The sequence below is a fragment of the Panthera tigris genome, chromosome B3 (genome assembly GCF_018350195.1).
Source record: "Panthera tigris isolate Pti1 chromosome B3, P.tigris_Pti1_mat1.1, whole genome shotgun sequence".
In the NCBI taxonomy this organism is placed as follows: Eukaryota; Metazoa; Chordata; class Mammalia; order Carnivora; family Felidae; genus Panthera; species Panthera tigris.
In genome coordinates, this window is record NC_056665.1 from 48,300,237 (window position 1) to 48,323,676 (window position 23,440).

General features: G+C 34.8%; 1 protein-coding gene across 3 annotated transcripts in view; it reads left to right on the forward strand.

Moving 5' to 3' along the window:
- The window catches only part of RFX7 (regulatory factor X7), a 133,622-nt gene that overhangs the window by 17,601 nt on the left and 92,581 nt on the right, over positions 1-23,440 (forward strand). The gene's annotated exons all lie outside the window — the stretch shown is intronic.

Here is a 23,440-nt window from a genome sequence, read left to right on the forward strand (position 1 = left end):
TCTATCCATGTCATTGCACATGGCAAGATTTCATTCTTTTTTATGGCTGAATAATATTCCATCGTATATATACACCACATCTTCTTTACCTATTCATTAGTCGATGGACTCTTGGGCTGCTTCCATATCATGGCTACTGTAGATAATGCTGCTGTAAACATAGGGATGCATGCATCTCTTTGATTTAGTGTTTTTATATTCTTTGGATAAATAGTGTGATTGGTGGAGTGTAGGGTAGTTTTATTTTTAGCTTTTTGAGGAACCTCCATAACTGTTTTCCACAGTGGCTGCACCAGTTTGCATTCCCACCAACAATGCCTAAGGGTTCCATTTTCTCCACATCTTCTAAAATGGCCATTTTGTGTCCAGTTTTGTGTATAAAGTATTTAATTTCCTGTTTAGAATTAATTTTATGAGTAATTTAGTGAACATTTTTTATGTACATTCTAATTTTTTAAATGTTTATTTTTTGAGAGACACAGTGTGAGCAGAGAGAGAGTAGAGAGAGAGAGGGAGATGCAGAATCCAAAGCAGGCTCATGAACTGTGAGATCATGACCTGAGATGAAGTCGGATGCTTAACTGACTGAGCCACCCACGTGCCCCTAAACTGTTGTAATGAGATAATTTACATACCACTAAATTTACCTGCATTAGCATACAATTCAGTGGTTTTTAGTGTACTTTCAAAGTTGTGCAGTAATTGCAATGATTTAATTTTAGGATGTTTTGATGTTTTTTAAAGCATTTGAAAAGTGAACTATATTGACTGAATTGATTAGAAATGGAAAGGTATTTATCTAATCATTTCTGAAGGTTTGAAGGCAGTAGGAGCATTCAAGATAGTATTTTTGTTTTACATGTTGATGGACTTAACAGTAGAACATTGATTTGTAGAAACTCAAAAATGAAGTTGTAATTGCTCTGTGCTTTTTCTTTATGGTCTTTCCTTGTCTTTATCCTTTGTGGACCAATCTTTATATTACTCTAGACATGCTAAAGAGCTTTCTTCTGTATAGAGGCTTACTGCTGAAAAAAAAAAAAAAAAAAAAAAAAAAAAAGGTCTCAGTATTACCTTAAGCTTCATCATAGCTGGTCAAATACTTGAGTCTTCCTATGGCACACATTATTTTCTGACATTTCAACTTTTTATATTTGTAATTATAGAGCATAACATGTGAGCTGTTACTTTTTTCTGTAATGTATTTCGAACCAGTGAGATACTACTTTACTAAATTAATTTTCTTTAAGATGGTTAGAAAATTTCTCTGTCCAGCATAAAAACTTTCATTTAAAGAAAAACATATTTAAAAGTTTTAAAGCAAGAAATAATGAGAATCACAAAGAGGAAGCTCACTTTAGTGATGTGTCATAATGCATTCTGAAATTAGTTGCCTGGGTTTGCTGCTCAGGTCCCCATAACTTTTAGAAGTTGTTTCCTTTATCAGTAAAGTGGAAATAGTAATAGTGCTTACCTTGTACAGAGTGGTGAAGATTAAATGAGATAAGTCATATAAAACACTTTGGTATAGAATCTGGCACATGGTAAGAACTTGATATATGTTGGCTGTTACTCTTTAACCACAGTAAATTCAAAGAACTTTTTCACTTTAAAACACCATATGTTACTGTGATTACTTTTTATTCTTAACTGTATTACCTGTATTGTGACAGAGGAAAACCGTGATGATATTTGAGGGAAGAGTTATCCAGGCAGAGGGAACAGCAAATGTGAAGGTGAGAAAGCTGTGGCAAGGAGGCCAAGTGGCCAGAGTGGTGAGAGTATGCTAGAGTATAGCAATGAGGTCGTAAGTAAAAGAGGGGTAGATTTGTGTAGGGCCTTGCAGGTCTAGTAAGCACTAAAACTTAGGTGCTTCTAAAACTTCTGGGTGAGGTGGGAGCCATTGGAAGTCTCTGAGCAGAGGTGTGACATGACCTTACTGGTGTTTTAGGCTCCCTGGGCTGCTGTGTGGAGAAGAAACTATAGAGGGGCAAAGGCTGGGTTACCGACATTTTACACTAGGGGTGTGTGTGCACATATGTGTAGGTGTGTAAAAGATGAAGTATTATTTAAAAATTACTAAAAATATTTAAAATTATTTAAAAATATTAGTAAGTGGTGGTCTCAGGGTGTTGGAGTTAGCTGTGAATGATTTCATTTTCTTTATACTTCTGTTTTCCAAAAGATTTTAAAGAGTACTTTTGTAATTATAAATGTAACTGTTACCATTTTCTTTAAGTAGAGCTGTAATAATAACAAAAAATTATGCTATGTATTAGGTTTTTTGCTTATAGGGACATGCTTCCATATTAAGTACAGTATCATAGGTGCTGTTACTAAAATTTTTTAAATGTGCCATCAGAGAGACTAAATGTTCATAATGTATCTATTGAATATAATGAGGCATCAGGAATTTAGAATAAATGACCTAACTAAATTAGTAAAAGGTGAGAATTAGACTATAGAACATTTTACATATAACTCAGTTATTTTAAATAACTAAAATGAAACTATGTATTAACAGTAGAGATACTGTTTTAAAGAACTTACAAATGATTATCATTATAACAGTCCAGTAGCCTTATTACTATTACTGATGGTTTCCTTTTGCAGTGCAGTTTGGTATGTTACTATTTTTGAAGTCTCAAACTCTTGTTTAAATGATTGCATTTAGGTACTATTTTTAATAGACTAGAATGCCATTTTGGGATCTCTAATTAGTTTTGTTTTCCTGCATTCCCTCACTTGCTGTCCTTTTGCCTAATCCATACTCTCGGAACCCTAACCACCAGTCTTCCCCACCTTAAGTAAATTTCTACATATCCGTCAGAGCTCCACTCAAGTACAAAAGGAAGGAGTCTTTCCTGAATCTTTGACATAGTGAGGTCCTTAAATCACTCCCCTACTGGGTTCTAATTCTTGTTACCACACATTCCAATTCTAATAAAATAATTGTATAATTTTATAGTCTCCTCTGTTGGAATATCAACACCACAAAGACAGGAATTATAGCTCTCTCATTTAGAGATTATTTCTCTAGTACAGGATGAGTGAATGCATGAGCAAACTCCATAACTACCAAACTTCTTTTAGATGTCATTTGGAAGTCTGGTGCAGATTTTCGTGCTATTCTTCCTCCCATGTCACACTGTCCACCCCCTCGTGTGTTTAAGTTATAAGTTACTAAGTATAGTAGAAGTTATAAATAAAAATAGCAAACTTCAGTGTTTTTACCAGTAAAAATCTTTATACACCATTTCCAGCAGTATAAAAGGATAGCTTATTGTAAATTTTTGTTTATAGATGACCTTTTTGAATGTATAATTTATTAACGTAGACAGCATTACCAAAGAGAAATTATATCAGAATTTAAATTAGTATGTATAATCTCAAGTTGTTGGGGTTTTTGTTTTGTTTTGTTTTGTTTTTAGCTTTAAGCATAAAGCATTTTTCTGAAATTCACCTTTTCTCCTTGTATGATGGGTTTTACTGGTATATGTTGTGTGCTTCTTTATTGAAAAGAAGTGTTCAGTATGCTTACTAGAGATTCGTTAAAATTCTTTACAGTTTTTCACTGGTGATATAGGGGAGGAGAAAAACAGCTTTGTGGTATTGCTGCCACACTTTTTTAACCTCTGGAAATTATGACATATCACATTAGTATAGCCTGACTTCTTGTTGAAAACAAAGTATGAAGAAGTCTGGCATATTGACAACCTATTCACTTAGCTGTGATCCTTAAGGCTTAATTTTGGGTGATGTGATTTCTTTCTTGAAGGCAATATATTTCCAGAGAATTCAAGATTAACTACTTGTATTTTTTTTTATGTCTATCTCAGTTCTTTAAAAAAATCTTTCTGATCACTTTTGTTTTCTTGGAGAGTATTTTATTTCTTGCTCCTAGGGGATTTTTAAAGTTTTTAAACAACAAAACACAGATCTCTAAAATGTTTCTCCTACATTAAACAGATAAGAAGAACTTCCAGACAGAAAGAAAGTTCTCTTTTGTTCTTTGGCTGGTGGTTACCACTTCTACTCCAATCCCTGTGTTAGGTGTCACTTTTCTTTGGGGCTGCAGCTTTGTTTTTATGTTCTTCCTCTCTGGAGGGACATACAGTATATGCAAAACTATATGTTACATTACATATATCATATATATATATATATATATATCATCGTGATAAGGAAAACTTTGGGTATACGCTTGAATACTAGTGGGTACATTACATCAGAGTCACACTTTTGTTGTGTTAAGCGGCACATCTTAACAAAGTACTTATTAATAGTTTTCTCTCTGAATTACTTTCTTGTTCCATCTTTGCCTCTAGCCCATTTAAGTCCAGGTTTTCTTTCTCAGTTCCTTTATCACCTTTTGTCTTTTTTCTCCAGTTCTGCCTCTGAAGCTGGCATATAACATCTGTTAGTGACCCTACAGCTATTCCTTGCTTTCTGTACTTCCCTAGGTGACTTCTCTCTGGATAACTATGTTGGATGCCTACACTTGTCCTAATCTTTATAGTTAATCATCACTTTCTCACCTCTCCTTCTAGTCATAACTCTAGACCACTCTCTGCATTGGTCTATTACATGTACGTCTTTAAACTTGTATTAAATGTGGATCATCCAGTCTAACGCAAGACACCACTAACTTCCAGTAAATTGTGAAGAGAAGTATTTCCTTACAGCACTGTTAATAGAATACAAGATGTTTATAGCAGATAATTCAGAATCTCCTAGTTTGTCTCTCTGAATTTTTTCTCCATCTTTTTTGTTGTTGTTGTTTGCTCTTGTTCTTATCCTTTCCACCTTTTACCTTTTTTTCACTGCCTTCCTGTCCTCAATATAAAAGAAAAAAATTTACCTAGGTAATTTGTTAAAATTTTATGTCTGCTTTTCTTACATTTAGAATCTGAGAAGTTGACAGGTTTATATTTCTTTTTTTTTTTTTAATTTTTTTTTTCAACGTTTTTTATTTTATTTTTGGGACAGAGAGAGACAGAGCATGAACGGGGGAGGGGCAGAGAGAGAGGGAGACACAGAATCGGAAACAGGCTCCAGGCTCCAAGCCATCAGCCCAGAGCCTGATGCGGGGCTCGAACTCACGGACCGCGAGATCGTGACCTGGCTGAAGTCGGACGCTTAACCGACTGCGCCACCCAGACGCCCCTAAGGTTTATATTTCTTTATCAGGTTGTTTGAAAGCCTAACGAGGTTGTTTAAGAAAAGATATAATGAGCCTTTGCTATGAAAAAGATTATGTAAAATCATTTAATAATGTACTGTAGGGAAGGTGTGAGTCAACAGGCAAGTTTAACAGAAGGAAAGGTTGTGCTAGGCTGATTGCTTGGTTGCTTTGGTCTCCAGATATAATTCCAACCAGTTGAAGATGGGGAGGAATGATGCTAAAAGGACACTTTAGGATTCCTAACTCCTGAAGCGAGTTGTAAAATGTTGTGAATTCACTAAAGTTTCACCCTGTTTGGAAAGAAGTACGGCTTTTGTCTTACTTTATTTGAATAATACAGCGTTGTTTAAATTCACTTTTTAAAAGTAACTTGGAATGTGTATTCCAGCATTGGCAGCCCAGTGTGAAGAACTTAGATGTTGCTCAGAAAACTGCTTTCCTGGATGAAGACAGTGAGCTGTTAGGGACTATACTCACAACCAGCTAGAAAAGTCAGTTTTAGAGGATGCCAGTGCTACAGTGTATTTGCTGCTTGATTATGTAGCTCATGTTACACGTGTTTAATCTTTGTGATGATTTAAAGAGATGAATGGGCTTTGGAGTGATTGTGGCAGATTGAAAAACAAAACAAAACTTTATATTTTGGACTAGTGTATTTTGGCTGTTTTGTATGGTTGCTCATCCCTTGAATTCCAAATATAATACTGTTACATTCAGTAATCTTAAATAATGAAATCTTGTTTGCTACTGTCATTCATGTTCTTTTTTAAAACTTAAAATCATAATCAATCTATTTTAATTTTAATGCAAACGTATGATACAAGGGTCATCACAAAACCAGCAGGAGGATTATTGAAGAGATGGTATTAGTGCATTTGCTTAGCTGTTTGAATAAGGGGGTAATAAATTTAGAGCCTCAACAGCAAGTCATGAGAACAATTACAGATGAATAAATGGTTCAGTGAAAAAAAGGTGAGATGATTAAAAAAAAAACTAGAACAAGACAGAAATGAACTTTTGTCAGAGGGGAAGATTTTTTTCTCTTGGAAGTAGTAGAAAACATCTCAATACAAACGAGATTTTACTACTTAAAATGAAAAACAAAAACACCTTTAGGTATTAACTTTCTTACCTATACCTTTAAGTCCACATTAAAGGACCAATCAGAACAAAATAAAATTTTTATGGTTACACTGCCATTAAAATTTTTTAAAGAGAGTATGTCATTACATAAATACTTTTGATAGAACATGAGCGGGAGACAAAAATTACGGTATAGTCACACAGTTTCATACAGGCAAACATACACACTGCATGCACCTGCACACACAACTCTAATTTTAGAAAAAGAAAATAGAATAAAAACACACCAAAATCGTGTCTTTCAGTAATGTTGGGATTGATGATATGGATAATTTTCAAAATAATTTTACATTTTTTTCTGAAATAAACAATTTACTTTTAAAAACATTTCTTGTAAAATTGCATACAGATAAAGTCTAAACACTTCCTAATTCGTTTCCAGCTTGACTTTCCAGCTTATCTTCTCTGCCCTCCTTTCTCTGACATCCATGGACTAGCACAGTGCTTTTTATAAAATTTTACAAAAATTATGATGTGAATGCCTCAAACTTGTTCCATTTCACTACATGACCCGCCACATCTTATCTGTATTAGGTCCAGCTGTATCACACGTTTAGGGTTTTGCCCATCCCTGAAGGGTATCCTTGCCTTGCACCCCTTGCCTGATAGGTGTTTTAGAGGATATAATGTTCTCTTAAAGGTCTGGGGTATAGTCGTCTATCTTTTCCCTTTGGCTTTGGCTTACCTTTTAGCAGTAATGCTTACCTCTTCCCTTTGCATATTTGAAGACAAGTTTCAAGACCATGATTAGGTCACCCCAGTTTATTATATTCCTTCCAGTGTCTTGTCAACCCATTTTACCTTGTACTTTCAGTACAGCACTTATCATAGTTTGCACGTACTGTTTTTTCTACTGTGTATCTCTTTCCCAGTTGATGTTGAGCCCCTGATGGGTAGCAGCCACGTCTTACTCATCTTTGTATCTCCCACAGTGCTATGTTAGCAAATATTTATAGTCTTGTGTTGGTTTTAAATAATGATTTGTCACAGTTTGAATCACGAGTCAGAAAGATGTTTTAGTCCATTTCTATCCATATACATTTCTTCTCGTTTGATATATAATCTTAATGCACCATCTTTTTAAAAAAGAACATTTATTTTCTATATCATAAAAGCAAAGGGTATTAAAAATAGAAAACTTAAAAAACAAAATAACTTTTTTCCACCATCTGTATGAAACATATGTTTCTTTCTTTTTTTCCTATAAGTAATTTTTTTGTTTGTTTTGGCCTCACTTAAATCATATTGTATGGTGTCTCTCTCAGTATTCATTCATTATAATCATTCGTTTATTCACCTAATATTAAGTGCTTAATATTAGGCAAGTAGTCTGGCAGTAAACAAATTAATCAAAAAGGTCTGCTTTCATAAAGCTTGCATTGTAGTGGAGGGAGACATAATTAGCATAAAATTAAAAATATATATGCTATGTGACATAGTGGTAAATTCTCCGAAGAAAAGCAAAGCAGGAAAAAGACCGAGTTGTATGTCCGGGAGAGGATTACAGTTTTAAATAGGTTTGTCATGGAACCCTCACCAAGGTAGTATTTGAATAAAGACCTGAATTATAGAGTGAGTCATGTGGATGTTTGAAGACAAAGCCTTCATTTATAATGGTGTGACCTAAATGTTCAACAGTAAGAGAATGCTTATTATTAATTATAAATTACTATCAAGATTTTTATATAGCCATAAAAGATTCTGTTTTCAGTTAATGTATAAGGACTTGGGAAAATGCCCACCATGCAGTGTTAAATGGAAAAGGAAAAATAAACTAGTTTCACCCTAATTTAAAAAAGATCTTTCACACATGGGTATGTACAAATGTATGAATGTAGTTAGAAGAAAACACAGTAGAATTTAGCAGAAATTCTTTGCTGGATGTGGTCTTGGGTTGTTTTGTTTTGTTTTTTTTCATTTTTATATTCATCAATTTTTTAATATGTTAATATAATCTTTAAAAGTACTTAAAAATTAATTTTGATATATCTTAACTTCCAGATCCTGCCATAATGGGGTAATGAGTATTGGATTTATCCTGTCTCCATAATCAACCATAAAACTGGATAAAATACATGTAGCAACTGAGGTTTTCTTAGCATTAGATAGCAGAGCATAGGACAGTGATCCTTGAGAGAAGGAAAACCCAAGAGGTAAGCTCACTCTGGCTTTCCAAACTGAAGCTCAGTACAGGAGAGCTCATAGAGAGACCAGAGATTTAGTGCATTGGAGAAAACAGTGATTGGAGTGTGTGGCTGCTGAAGCACCTGGAATTTGTGAGGCTGGGTGTTGGAAAGGAGGGAGCTATTTGGAGAAGGAGCTTTAGAAATCTCCACAGGGTCCTTGGATTCTTTGGCTGAATACTGAACTCCACATATGCAGGGCAGGTCTCTTTTCAGAGAACAAACTACTGGGGCCTGTAAGTCAAGAAAAGATTCTAGAGGTCACACAGAATTTTGGCCAGCCAGATTGGAAGGAGCTAGTTGGGCACCTTGAGCATTAGTGGACACCCCAGAAAGTTGTATACTTTAGGACCAAGGTTACTTTACTCATAGAGGAGGAGCTATTTTATTTATTTATTTATTTATTTATTTATTTATTTATTTATTTATTAAAAAAAATTTTTTTTTTGAACGTTTATTCATTTTTTGAGATACAGAATGTCAGTGGGGGAGTGGCAGAGAGAGAGGGAGACAGAATCCGATGCAGGCTCCAAGCTCTGAACTGACAGCCCGACATGGGGCTTGAACTCATGGACCATGAGATCTTGACCTGAGCCAAAGTTGGATACTTAACCCACTGAGCCACCCAGGCGCCCCAAGGAGGAGCTATTTTAGACCCATCCTAACAGTCTAAAACTAACCCTCAAAGTATCAGGTTGAACTGCCCATAGATTAACATTATGCCAGAACAAAACACACTTTGAAGGAACTCCAGAGACTCATCATAGTACCAACAATTTCCAGCTATATAAGAAATTACTAAACATATGAAGAAGTGGGAAAATGCAACTCCTCTTTTGAAGAAAAAGACAATTGGAACAGAGTCAGGGATGAAAGATACAGAATTAGTTGACAGGTATTTTAAATTGTTTCTGATAAGATGGGCATTATCCCTGCCCAGATCGAGAATCTCAACAGAAGTGGAAATCTAAATAAGAATCAAATGGAAAATCTGAAACGGAAAAATTCAGTACCTGGAATGAAATATTTGAGGGTTATGTATGATGGCATATTGAAAACTGCCAGAAGAAAACTTCAGGGTGGGGGAGAATAAGCCTCAGAGAGCCATGCTAATATTGAGTGGTAGGACATACGTGTAAATGGAGTTTCAGAAAGAGAAGAGAGATTGCAGCAGAAAAATGTTTAAAGCTGTGTTAGTTGAAAGATTTCCAAATTTGACTAAAATTTGGACAATACATTTTACAGACTTGTGGAGGTCAACAGACTGCAAGCACAGTAAACAAAACCATACTAACACATTAAGTCAAATTGCTGAAAATGAAACTTAAAGAGAACATTTTAGAAGCGACTGGTGGTGGGGGGAAGACACATTGTATTTTGCATAAGGGAATAATAATCATCATCATAATAATAATTATACTTTTCATAAGAAATAATAGAGACTAGAAGACAATGGATTATCTTTTTTAAAGTTACGAAAGAAAGAAGTTACCAACCTGAAATTATAAATCCATCAAAAATAACTCTCAGCAATGGAGGCAAAATAAATACATTCTTATTTAGCAAAAGCTAAGGGAACTCTTCACCATGAGACTTCACAACGAATAATACTAAAGTTCAGGCTAAAGGAGACATACTAGTCAGAAACATACCTGTCAGCTCTAAATGAAGGAATTGAAGAGAGCCAGAATTGGTCTTTGTATAAATGACATTTTTTTCTTGTTTCTTTTTTATGAAAACTATATAAAAGGTGGGTGCCCCTTTTAAAAAGTTAACATTGGGGCGCCTGGGTGGCTCAGGTGGTTAAGCGTCTGACTTCAGCTCAGGTCATGATCTCACGGTTTGTGGGTTCTGGTTCATGGGTTATATCAGGGTCACTGTCAGCTTGGGGCCTGGAACTCGCTTCAGATTCTTTGTCTTCCCCTCTCTCTCTGCCCTTCCCCCGCTTGTGCCCTCTCTCCCTCTCTGTCTCAAAAATAAATAAATATTTTAAAATGTTAATGTATTGTAGGTTTATAATATGTACAAATAAAAAAACAGTATAGTAGCAAGATAGCGTGAATTGCATTGTTATAAGATGAAAATATACAGTATTGACTGAAGGTAGACTGTTAAAGATTAAGACTGTATATGACAAATCCCTAAAGCAATCACTAAACAGAGTGGTATGGCTAAAAAGTCAATATAAGCAATGAAATGGAATACTAAAAAATACTAGATGAAACAAAGCCTACCATAATAATATTTACCTTAAATGTAAATGTGCTGAACACTACAAGTTACAAGTCAGATTTTTCAGACTGGATAAAAATGCAATACTACATTATATACTGTCTACAGGAGATGTACTTTAAGTATAAAGATACAGACTAAATGTAAAAGGAAGGAAAAAGACATAGTACACAAATACTAATCATAAGAAAGCTTGTGTGGCTCTAATAATACCAGACAAAGAAGTCTTCAAGACAAAGGTTATTACCAGTGATAAAGAGAATCATTTCATGATGATAAAAGAGCCAGTTCGTCAAAAAGATGTAAAATCCCAAATATGTATTTGTGCCACATATTGGAGCTTCAGTGTACATGACACAACAGATTATACTAAAGGAAGAAATAAAGCAAATATTGTAGTGTTGCCAGTTAGTAGCTGAGGAATTACTGTATTTTAGCTTTTTATAATAAGCTTCAGAAAGGTATAAGTGGTCTGTTATCAACTTCTTTTTCTCCCAGTGACATTTTGCTCATAATTTTTTATCTGAATGGAATTCCTTCACTCATTTACATTTGTTTACTCACTGTTTTAATGTGCATTAACTCTCTAATTGTGCAGTTAGTTCTTTTTATCTGGTATCAGTAAATACAATATAGACTTGTAAGAAGACAAATCTAGATTTAATTTTGATTCCTCTTCTAGATTTGTATTTTCTTTGTACCTCATTTTATAAGCAATGTATATGAAGTATTATGTATTGGCAGTCAATACACAACAGCATTATTATCTGGAAGAGTTTTAGTATTTTTTTTTTTTTGATATTTTTTTCATTTGTTTTGCATGGAAGTTATTGGAGCCTTCTTGTTGCTCATTGTACATGCTGTTAAAGTTGGGTCTCTACTTCCTTCCTCATTAAAGAATAACTTTACTTTGTCATCCCTACCTCTAGAGGCCCAGATGCTATATATCCATAAACCAGGCTCACTTTGTTTTCTCTTCTCTCCCAGGTAATCAGCCTGGCAGTGCATTGCCCCAGCTCTGGTTTCCAAATGGGCTTTTCGCAAAGTGGGGACACTGTGTTTTTTCTGTTGTAGATTTAAAACCGAAGAGACAAATGATGTGAAATCGTGGTCAGTGAATTGCTGAAAGATCCCTTAGGACCAGTCTCTGTAGGGAAGGTATAAGGAAAGATAAGATCAAGCGTCAGTCATAACTGTACAAGGGAGGAAGGCAGAAGAAACCAGGAATATTAGATCTCTTAATATTTGAATAATTGTGAGGATTAAACTCTTATGCTGTTGCTTCTATGTAATGTTGTTGGCTCATTACTGGAGAAATAATAAAAATGAAAGAAAACTATGACAGGTTGATTTGGTTGAGCAAAAGAATATTGATTATTATCATTTATATGAGATATTTAACTTTTGTGCCTGAATACTTTGCCACACAAAAAACAATTGTACATATCATTAAATTTGTATTAAAGTTATAAATCAGTCTTAATATCATGTAATTCAGTTAGTGTGTACTCAGGCAATTAATTGGTGCTCAAGTTGTATGGACATTGACTCATAAGTTAAAATGCTTAGCGGAAAAGATAAAGCATTTGTTTTAGAATAGTACATGCATTCACTTACGACATCAAGAGGAAGCAATCACACAAATCTCAGAGTATGTGAGATTCTCAAGTCAACTGTACTGGACTCCAAAAAGTGAATATCATAAGGGGAAAAAAGGTGGAAGGACTGTTCTAGACAAAAGTTACAAGAGACATTCAAAATGCATGAACTTGTATTTGATCTGTTTCTCAGGTAAAAGCTCTTTAAGACATTCTTGTGATAATTAGGGAAAATGTGAATGTGGGCTGCGTGCTATATTGTGAAATTGTTAATTTTCTTAGGTGATATAATGGAATTGTTATTGAGAATTTGTTTCTTCTTAGGAAATGCGTGTCAAACTATTAGGGTTCAAATGTCTTAATGTCTGCAACTTTTATATGCTACAGCAAAATACATGTGTTAAATATATCTGTGTATGTAGAAAGAGGAAATAAACTGGCAAATAATTATTCAATCAAGGTAAAGCCTGTACAGTTGTCCCCTTCTTTCAAATTGTCTTTGCTTTAAAAACTATTTTAATAATAAAAAGTTGCACACGTTTGCACACATTTGGCAATTTTTAAAACACCTTCAAAAAAGAAATCATGGTGAAAATTAGAAAATGCTGAGAACTGGATGGTAATGAAAAGATTTTCTTTTTTTTTTTTTCTTCTTTTCTCCCCCATGGGTTTCTGTTAAGTTTCTCAGGATCCACATAAGAGTGAAACCATATGGTATCTGTCTTTCTCTGTATGGCTTATTTCACTTAGCATAACACTCTCCAGTTCCATCCATGTTGCTACAAAGGGCCATATTTCATTGTTTCTCATTGCCACGTAGTACTCCATTGTGTATATAAACCACAATTTCTTTATCCATTCATCAGTTGATGGACATTTAGGTTCTTTCCATAATTTGGCTATTGTTGAGAGTGCTGCTATAAACATTGGGGTACAAGTGCCCCTATGCATCAGTAATCCTGTATCCCTTGGGTAAATTCCTCGCAGTGCTATTGCTGGGTCATAGGGTAGATCTAGTTTTAATTTTTTGAGGAACCTCCACACCGTTTTCCAGAGCGGCTGCACCAATTTGCATTCCCACCAACAGTGCAAGAGGGTTCCCGTTTCTCCACATCCTCGCCAGCATCTATAGTCTCCTGATTTGATGAAAAGATTTTCTATCAGAATTTATAGATCCAATAACTGGTACTTAATAGAGAAATTTGTACCTTTCCTGGTTTACACTAGGAAAAAAGACAAGTTGAACATTAATGAGCTAATAAGCTTTCAATTTAAGATGAACAATTAACAACAATTAACCCAAAGAAAATGGAAGTAATAAAGGTAAGGCTAGAAAATGAATATAAAACTAAGATACGATAGGATCGTCATCTAAATTGGTTTCTTTGTTGGGGGCACCTGGGTGGCACCTGGGTGGCTGTCCTTTAAGCATCTGACTTCTACTTGGGTCATGATCTCACAGTTGGTGAGTTCGAGCCCTGCGTCCCTCTCTGCACTGACAGCTCAGAGCCTGGAGCCTGCTTCAGATTCTGTCTCCCTCGCTCTCTGCCCTTCTCCCACTTGCACTATATCGGTCTCTTTCAACAAATGAATAAACATTAAAAAAATACAAATAAATTGGTTTTTTAAAAAAATCTTATTAAATGGTCAAGACTTAGAAATGATGATGGGGCAAGAAAAAAGTAGATGTAAATAATAGTAGGAATGAAAAATGAGACATAACTATGATGCAGCAGAGATTAAAATGAGGGTATTTGTAAGCAACCTTGATGCCACTTGTTTGCACACATTTTAAAATTTTAAAAATTGAAAGCAATGGATAAATTCCAAGAAAACTTGGGGCGCCTGGGTGGCTCAGTCGGTTAAGTGTCCGACTTCAGCTCAGGTCATGATCTCGCGGTCCATGAGTTCGAGCCCCACGTCGGGCTCTGTGCTGACCGCTCAGAGCCTGGAGCCTGTTTCGGATTCTGTGTCTCCCTCTCTCTCTGACCCTCCCCCATTCATGCTCTGTCTCTCTCTGTCTCAAAAATAAATAAACGTTAAAAAAAAAAATTCCAAGAAAACTTTAAATTGCCCCAATAATAGAAAGACTGATTGCCCTTTAATCACTAAGGAAGTTGAATTCAGTTATTTAAAAAAACTGCCTGCAAATAAAATACCAAGTCCTAATAGTTTTATAAGTGAAATCTACCCAAGTATTTAAGGAACAGATAATTGCAATCTTACACAAATTTAGAAATTAGAAAAAGAGGGAATACTCCATGGTCTTTATAAAATATATTTAAACTCTTGATACTCTTCCCTTCAAGAGGTGGAAATCTAATTCCCTCCTCTCTAGTGTGGGCTGGAACCAGTAACAAAAAAATGACAACGTGGGACTTTAGAGAATAGCTCATAAAAAGCACTGTAGCTTCTTCTTTACTCTTTTGGTTCACTTGATCTTGGAGAAGCCAGTAACATCATGAGGACACTCAAGCCTATGGAGTTACTTATGTGGTGAGGCACTGAGGCCTCCTGCCAACATCATGTGAGTGGGCCATCTTGGAAGGGGACTCTACAACCCCTGCTGACGTCCTGACGGAAACCTCATGAGAAACCTTTAGAAGCCTTTCCCAAGTTCCTGACCCACAGAAGGTGTTACATAATAAATGTGTGTTGGTTTAAACCAGTACATTTTGGGGTAATTTATTACACAGCAATAATTAAAACACATTCCTAATTAAAAAAAAAAGGGCGCCTGGGTGGCTCAGTCAGTTAAGCATCTGACTTAGGCTCAGGTCATTATCTCACAGTCCATGAGTTTGAGCCACGCGTCAGGCTCCGTGCTGACAGCTCAGAGCCTGGAGCCTGCTTCAGATTCTGTGTCTCCCTCTCTCTTATCTTCTCCTGTTCATGCTGTGTCTCTCTGTCTCAAAAATAAACACTAAAAAAAAACCAAACACATTTCTGTTCATATTGTGAGATTAGTATAATCTTGGCATCCAAACCAGATAGGATATTAAAATGGCCTTTAATTTTACTATCCCACTCAAACATAGCAACAGAAAGTCCAAAACAAAAATTGCAAAATCAGCCAAAAATGTATTTAAAAAAAGGTAATATACCTTAGCCAGCTTGAGTGTGTTACAGAGTGCAAAGTTAGTCCATTAGAAAATCTGTTCATATAATTTACCACTTTAACAAATGGAGAAAGACAAATTATTTGATTATCTGAATTAATGCAGGAAAATAATAGCATAATAGCTGTGATAAAACTCTTAGCAAATTAAGAAGTTCCTTAATTGATAAAGAATGTCTACAAAGAACCCACAGAAAAACATACCAATTAGTAAAAAAGATCTAAAACACCTTTTTAAAAGTTAGAAACAACATATCAGTGCTTATTATCTCTCTTATCCATATTGTACAGTCTTAGCACATTCAGAAATTTAAAAAGTTGAGTAAAAGAAATAATTTGAAGAAACAGACATCCTAGGTTAAGCTATATAGAAAACTCCATAAAAATTATTGAAATGATTAGTAAGATAGTCTAGCAAAGTCCATTTGCATTTGTATATACAATAAAATTTTTATATAAAATATATAAATTAAAAGCATTCATAACAAAAAGATTCTTATAAATCTACATAGAAACATGCAAGCCTTTATTTTAGAAGATTTTAAAAGCTTATTGAAAGATTTTTAAGTAATTTAGACCTAAATAAATGGAGAAATTGTACCACTACCATAAAAACTTTTTCGTATCTTACCAAATAAGTCTACAGATTCAATGCGATTTTAACCAAAATAATGTTTTCAAAAACCCACACAATCTAATTTTAAGCTTTTTTGCAGATAGGTAATGGCTTATAATAGCCGAGATGTTCCTGAAGGACAAAGTTAAGCACTTTTAATATCAAATGTCAAGACTAGTTGTGACTACAGTATTTTTGGCACAGAGTTCCAGTTTCTCCATATTCTTTGCAACACTTGTTATTTTGTAGTGTTTTTTTAATCCATTCTGATGGGTATGAGGTGGTATATCCTTTTTTAACCTATGGACATTCAGTTGCTTCAGCACCATTTGTTGAAAATCTGTCCTCCATTGAGTTGCTTTTGCATCTTTGTCAAAAGTCAGTAGAACATATTTGAATGGATCTGTTTCTGGGTGTTGTGTTCCATTGATCTTGTGTCTATCACTGCCAATACACTTAATGCACATCAGCTTCATAAAATGAATTGGGAAGTTCCTTTCTATTTTCTGGAAAAGATTATGTAGAATTGGTGTTGTTAAATGTTTGGTAGAATTCTCTAGCATTTCTGAGCATTTATATTTAATTCTAAAGTTTTGTTAATCATGTGTCAACCTAATGAAAGTGAAAACATAAGTCACATACTGAGAGAAGATAGTTGCAACACAGCTGAAAGATTAGTATTTGAAATATAAAGAAGTTTTACAGATTACTAAGAAAGAGAAGCAAATAGAAATTTGGGCAGAAACCATAATCAGGCCTTTTATTAAAAGGATACATGATTCAAAAAAACCCACCAAAACATGCTCAGACTTGTTTTCAGAGAAAGGCAAATCAAGACAACCATTTTATACCCACCAGACTTGGCAAAAATTAAATGTCTCCTCCTGCTGGCTATTAAAACTCTGTCCCTTGACTGTTACCTTCATTTTGTGTTTTCTCTTCTTTGGTCCTGTAGGCGGGAGTGTTTAATCCAGATTCAGGATTTAGAAAGATCACAGTATTTTTTGGAGTGTGTTCTTTATTTTGCTTGTGACATCTTCTAAAGTCCCCCTCCTTAGAGGAAATAACTGTCTTTTTGTTTTTGTTGTCTTAGTTGGCACCCTTGTATGTATTTAAAAAAGTTTTTTTAATGTTTATTTTTGAGGGGGAGGAGTGTGAAGGGGAGGGGCAGAGAGAGAAGGAGACACAGAATCCAAAGCAGGCTCCAGGCTCTGAGCTGTCAGCACAGAGTCCAATGTGGGGCTCGAACCCACAAACCATGGGTTTGTGAGATAATGACTTGATCCAAAGTCAGATGCTTAACTGACTGAGCCACCTAGGCACCCCATTTAGATCCCTTTTGGTTCTAGACACTGTGGTTATTTTAGATGTTTCTGTGTACATTAATTATCCTGTTTGCTTGATTACTTCTTTAAACTTTGTGCTGTTAACAGAGTTTTAAGCATATCTAGTTTAACTGTATTAGCTTTAGAATCAATCGGATGAGTTTTTGACCCTCCCATTTGATTCATAAAAGTTTGTTTTTTGATCTGTAGGAGCATAAGACCAGAATGAGATATTTTTTTTGCAGGATTTTAACTAAATTAATCTTGTATTTCATAGCTATTATTACTTGAATTAGGAATGGGGGAGAATATTATAGCTCTGTGGATAGAATAATACAGATCATTGCCTATTTTACTTTATCAAATCAAAAAGGTGTTCCTGATAATTTAGTCCTCAGAGTTCCCATTAGAATAGTGTTGGAACTAGACCCTGAAAGCCTAGTTTAGCAGTATATACTTCTTAAAGCCCTTACCACTATCTACCTAGGATTGATTCTTCCTGGGGTTGTGAGAGTCGTCTTACTGTGCTTTTAGATCATCATTTCCCAAATTGGGATACTAGTTCCTCAACATCCATGAAAATAAAGTTTCTTCACTAAATTAGTTGGGAAATGCTATGTCCTGTAGCTGTTTTTTTAAACCCCTATCAAATGGACACTGTGCTTATTGACATATTGAGATCCTTGAATAGTCAGATATTATAGGGATGGAGAAACCTAGAATATGTTTAATATTGTTTAATTCAGCAATTCCTAAATTGACTTGAATATTGGCACTTTTTCCATGGGATGCCTGTTCATATTAAGAGGAGCAGTCCTTATGAAATGCAGCTCTAGAATATTGGTAATAACATATACTAACCTTGCATTGAAGTTCTCTGTTCCGGATGGTATATGGCTGGCTTCTGATATATTCTTACTCCCTTATCTGGCACTTATATTCTGCCTGTGTTGTTACTGACTGTGCTTTATCATCTGGGATTGTGATTCTTGGTTTTAAGTGAAGGGCAATAGGTTATTAAATAAGTCACTTCTTTTTTTGGAGGATATATGTGGGATACTGATACTGTTCTAGTAAAATCTAGAAAGAAATTATTCTGCATGTATCATGGTTGAGGGCAGTCTAAGAGATTTGAATTTCTATACATACTTTCTAAGGAGAAAGCCCTGTAATTAGAAGTAACAGATGACCTGTTTTGTCTCTGCGTGCTCACCTCTGAAGGTGTCATCAAACTTTTCTGATATTCTTTTAAGTATAGTCCATGAGAGTTATTGTGCCATAGACCTAAACTGTCCAGTACACTAGTCACTAGCTACATGTGGCTGTTGAGCACTTAAACATGGCTAAATCATATTAAAATATGTTAAGTATTAAGTACATACTGAATTTCAAAGACTTAGTGTGAAAAAAGGATCTAAAATATTTCAGTATTTCTTATATTGATTATATATTGAAGTGATCTTTTTGATGTATTAATATTTTGTTAAAATTAATTTCATCATTTTTACTACTTAATGTGACTACTAGATAAGATTACTTATGTGGGTTGTGTTGTATTTCTGTTGGATAGTGAAACATTTTCCCCATGAACTGACAGGTCTCAGAGACTAAAACTCATTATTTAGGTTTTTATGAAGTTTTCTAGCCCCAGAAATAATTCCGTATTTGTTTTTGTTTTGGAAAATTTTGGCCTAAGATCTTATGATCCTTCGTTTCATAAGTCTCTTTGAAGTATCTCAAGAGATTACTACCAGACTTACTACATGGAATTGTGGTTTAGGCACAGGGAGAAAGGTGGAAAATCTAGAAGTTTCTAACTATATCATTAATAAATAATTTTACCTATTTCCATTGATAACTATTCTACTTTAAAAACATGTTAGTCTTCGTATCTTCTCATTAAACCATCATTTGAACATTAAATATTCTTTGATCTTCTTAGATAGCCCTTTGCTTTATAGACCGGAACAACATTTTTAGATCGGGCTCACCACTTTTGGTTCTTTTAATGCTTTTTGGGAGAGAATTTTAGTAACAACTATCAAATTGGTTTTCATGGTTTTTGCCTTTCATTATGACAAAAGTCCTGTGATTCTTGGGGCTAAACAGAGGACAAGGACATTAAACATGGTGGCTACATTTTTTAGAATAGATTTGGGGATACTGAACCCTTTATTACCCCAATATAGTCTAGAAGAGAGTAGTAAGTTATGTCTCAAGAGTGAAGGCAGTGTACACAAGTGTCATTTCAACTACAGTTTTAGTTTATATGAGACATTAATATTTTTTATTTTTTAGAGAGAGAGGGTGCAAGTGAGAGAGGGGCAGAGAGAGAGAGAGAGAGTGTCAGGGCTCACCAGGGGCTCGGTTTATTTTGTTTTTTTGTTTTTTACCTGATGCGGGGTTCGTCCTCACCAGAAGTGGGGCATGAGTTCACCCAAAGTGGGGCTGGAGCTCACCCAATGCAGGGCTCATGCTCACCGGATATGGGACTCGAACTCCCCAACTGTGAGATCATGACCTGAGCCAAAGTCACATGCTTAACGACTGAGCCACCTAGGCACCCTAAATAATAATTACTTTACTATTATTGTTATTATTATTATTATTAATTTTATTATTTTATTAATTTTATTATTTATTTATTTATTATTTATAAATTTATTATTTATAATAATATTTATTATTTATTAATTTTATTAATTTTATTATTGTTATTATTATTAATTTTTGAGAGAGGGAGGGAGGGTCAGAGAGAGAGAGAGGGAGATTGAGAATCCCAAGCAGGCTCTGCACCATCAGTGCAAGCCCCCAGTGCAGGGCTTTAACTCATAAACTGTGAGATGATGACCTGAGCCACAATCAAGAGGCAGATGCTCAACTGACTGAGCTTTTCAGGCACCCAGTATACTTTCTGATCTGCATATCCATCATTATTGCCTGAGTCTGCCATCTTAGAAGATATCTCATTTTAACTGTGGTCCTCTACAGCAATTCCTACTTTGGTTTCCTTGTTTTGGGATCTCAGTTAAGAAGTCTAGTAAGTATCTGATAATAATAGATTGGCTTAATGCATTCAGTTTAAAAAGACTTACATGTCACCTATTGGTGACGTCTAAGGTACATCCAAAGAAAATGAAGGCACATATCCCTATGTGGTTTTCATTTTAAAGATCTGCCTTATTTCTGACCTAGCTTTCTTATAACACAAGAAAATACTAAGCTGCATGGCCCTGTCACTCTTTTTTGGAAGCTATGCAGCAGAGGAAGAAGAGTAATTACCCTTACTGGGCTATCCACATGGTTCTGTCTTGCCTTGTGTTTTAGTTTGCTTTTTAAAGTTTTATATGTTTATTATACAAATTCAGATAAGAACAAAAAGTTTAAAAACTTTTTGAAAGTTTGAAAAGAGTAAAACCTCTTCAAAATTTCATCTTCCAAAGAAAACAGAATCATCCTTATAGATGGGTGTCAATGTTGCCTCATGTTTCATTTCATTATTTTTATGGGCATTATTACCTGTTCTATAGACCAGGTAAATTTGCCTGTATTTGGAACTAGAGGCTGCCTCTGCAGATCAGCACTAGAGGGCATTGAAGCCCAGCAAAAAGTGTATGACTTGGGAGCTAGCCAAAACCTTCATTCAGCTCACTTACTGGCAATACCTCATGTTTTCTGGAGAAGGAAGTTCCAAAATGATGGGACTGGGACACAGTTGTTCTTTCTTCTGAATTAAAATCCCTGTGTAGAATAGAGCCATGATTATCTGGTATAATAGTAGCATTTTTACTGGATAATGTTCCCAAATAAAAAATCAATGTGTGACTTAGCACAAGTCATTTAAACTCTTTTGATTCTCAGCTTACTGTAAATGAAAGGGTTAGATGAGATTTAGTTTCATTTCACATTTATTAAGAATCTATTACTTGCTTGTTATTGCAATATATGACTTTTATATAGATCATCTTGTTTAATCTTCACAAAAAAACTTTGGAGGAGGTATCCTGTACCTCAAGAGAAAAAGAGGTCATTTAAGTAAAGGGCATATAGCAGAATTGGAATTCTTTCTTTCATAAACCATGTTTTCTTCACTACATATACCATGATGTTTCTTACTAAATTTATTCGAACAGTTCCTTTTAACTTTTAAAAAGTATATTGCATGGGGCGCCTGGGTGGCTCAGTTGGTTAAGTGACCGACTTCGGCTCAGGTCATGATTTCATAGTTTGTGGGTTCAAGCCCCGCATCGGGCTCTGTGCTGACAGCCTGGTCTGCTTTTGATTCTGTGTCCCCCTCTCTCCCATTCGTTCTCTCTCTCTCTCTCTCTCTCTCTCTCAAAAATTAATAAAACATTAAACTTTTTTAAATATTAAAAATAAAAAGTATATTGCATGAACACATGCTTTCCTATCATTTGACTACTTTGAACTTTTATTATAAACCTAAAAATCTGCACATTGGAAAAAAATGGGCAGGTACACAGATTGAGACTAAAGAGAATAGCAAAATTTGTTCAGTATCTTGCCTCCCGAAAGCACAGACTTTTCAGTCCTTGAAGAGCAAATTTTAATAGTAAAATTCAGCATTTGGAATAACCAGCATTCATATAGATATCTATATGTGGAGAACAACAAAACAAGGAAAATACCTCATTAGAGAGTTACTAAAGTGAATCATAGTCTAAACTTTTCGAATACCAGTAACATACTCTGGATCACTAAATAGCTGTTTAATAAACATTGATTAACTCAGTAGATGTTCAGTATAGTAGATGATTCTGTGATTCTTAGTTTTGTTTGTAGTCGTCTAGAGTTTAAGTCCTTCATAGTTTTAATCTGTATCAGATTTTTAGATATCAAACTACCATCTTAGCTATAGGACCTTTGTGTTTAATGATTTGCTTTTCTTTTGAAAAGAATCTGTTAAGCATTCCTCTTTTTAAACATTCTATTTTGAAAAGTTCAATTGTATACAGAAAGAAAATACAGTGTACTCTCATGTCCTTATTCAGCTTCTACAACTAATCTCATAGCTAAATATATATATGTATATATATTTAATATTTAAATTAATAAAATTAATTTATTTTAACTTAATATTATATCTATATTATGTATATATATTATGTATATCTAAATCCCTCCTGAGTATTTTGAAGGAAATCCTGAACATCATATCATCTGCAAATTACTATAACTATATGATCAATCCACCAAAAAAAGTAATAGTCACGCCTTAATATCTACAAGCATACAGTTCATACTCATATTTTTATGTCTTATTTTTTTTTCCTTTATAGTCTGATTTGGTATCTTTATATTGCTGTTGGTTGATGTCTCTTAATCTGTAGGTCATCTTTTAAAATTTTTCTTATAGTTTTTTTATCTGTTGAAGAAACCGAATCATTTGTTCTCTGGAGTTTCCCACAGTCTGGGTTTTGCTGATTTCAATCCCATGCTGCTTTTTATCATGTTTTTCATCTGCTCTATTTCCTATATATTGGTAGTTAGATATAAATATGGTTCAATATTAGACCTGATTTAATATTTTGGCAAGAATACTTTGTAGGTGGTTTTGTATACATCCATCAAGAGGCTAAGCCACCTTTTACTCTTACGGAATGTACTTCCTCAACTATACTGAGTGAGCTAGGTACCATAATCTTGCTAACTAGGGAGCTATTTTTCTGTTGAGGGCCACTGAAGCAGAAGTCTTTGTAGGTCACATTCTTCTTCCCTTTATTTCTATTGTGCCCTTCCCCCCCACCCCGCCCCAGTTTGACCTTAAGGTTAGGAATTATTGGGGACTGTCTACCCACGTGTCGTATGTTTATAGATTTTTTTTTTAAGTAGGTAGGCTTCATGCCCACTGTAGAGCCCAGTGTAAGGCTTGAACTCATGACCCTGAAGTCTGAGCTGAGATCAAGAGTCAGGTGCGTAACCAACTGAGCCACCCAGATGCCCCATGTTCCTGGATTATTTAGTTAAGGATACAGAAGCCAAATGACTATTCTGAATAATAGTAAAGGCAGCATATCTT